General features: G+C 36.8%; 1 non-coding gene across 1 annotated transcript; it reads right to left on the bottom strand.

Annotated features, from left to right (window-relative positions):
- Positions 1-702: 702 nt before the first annotated feature.
- LOC128282730 (small nucleolar RNA R71) lies at positions 703-809 on the bottom strand. Its single transcript, XR_008273085.1, has one exon. It is a non-coding gene; the product is annotated as a small nucleolar RNA R71 (small nucleolar RNA).
- Positions 810-1294: the final 485 nt, after the last annotated feature.

Genomic DNA, 1294 nt, shown 5'->3' with positions numbered 1-1294 from the left:
TTTTAATTTTTGCACTACAAAGAATAATTAGGAAATTTTTAGGTTGTAGATATGATCCATTTTATTTACTTTTACTAATCTTCTCTTTCTGGGTTTAATATATGACTCGTAGTAAAGGGACACCTATAGTAACAGTCACAGATCCAGAAAGAATAATTCGGAGAAATTGTTGACAACAATAGTAGTAATATCAACAGCAAAAGGTACAAGATCCACCACCACCAACTACAGGCAACGTACCATGGAAGAATCTGTTGTTCAACGACATTAACGATAACATTTTAAGAGATCCACCAGCACCACCAAAACTACCCACAAACATGCACATGGCACGTAACGAGAGAACCTTAAGAGACTACGCATTACCAAGTTTGGACTTGGTTCAAGAAAGCATAACAAGGTCGACTATTACAACCAACAATTCGAGATTAAGCTGCCAATGATTAAGATGATTCAAAATAATCTGCAATTTAGGGGCACAATGATAGAGGATCTGAACCAACACTTAAAATGGTTTCTCCAACTTTGTGGCACTTTTAAGTATAACAAGGTCGTTGTCGATGCTATTCATCTTTGTTTGTTCCCTTTTTCTTTGATTAATAATGCCCTTTCTTGGATAGATTTGTACACACCAAGGTTTATACATGCGATAAACTCGCTGAAAAGTTCTTGCAAAAGTTCTTTCCTATTAGCAAAGCTGATCAACTAAGAAGAGAGATTGTTGTCTTTAGATAGATGGAAGGGGAAAGTTTCCATGAGGCATGAGATCACTTTAGAACATTGATTCAAAAGTGCCCACACCACGGATTCTCTGAATGGAAGCAACTGCAGGTGTTTTGTAATAGGTTGGATGCAAATGCAAGATCAAGACAAGACAGAGTAGCAAAAAGAGCTCTCATGAACAGAACGTATGACGATGCGTATGAAATAATTGAAAACATGGCATTGAGCTCCTGTCAGTGGCCCATTGAAAGATTCAAATATGGCCAGAAACCTGCTATGGTAAAAGTTATCCAAGAGGATGACAAGTATCAATAGTTAGTAGATAGACTTAACCGTATCGAATCTACTAGTAAACCATCTATATCTAGAAAAGACAAACCGCTCTTCCACTACATCAAAGATCCTGTCAAAGATGTGAATTATATTGGAAATAGGGGTGGAAACCTTTATTCAAATACCTACAATCCTAGCTAGAGAGATCACCTAAATCTGAGATAGGGACAAATCCAATGAGAAGGTAATGGTTTGAATCAAGCGAGAAATACTAATTCTCAACCTCCTTATTTAAAGA

The sequence above is a fragment of the Gossypium arboreum genome, chromosome 10, assembly GCF_025698485.1.
Source record: "Gossypium arboreum isolate Shixiya-1 chromosome 10, ASM2569848v2, whole genome shotgun sequence".
Lineage (NCBI taxonomy): Eukaryota > Viridiplantae > Streptophyta > Magnoliopsida > Malvales > Malvaceae > Gossypium > Gossypium arboreum.
This window is presented reverse-complemented; position numbering and strand designations above follow the sequence as displayed.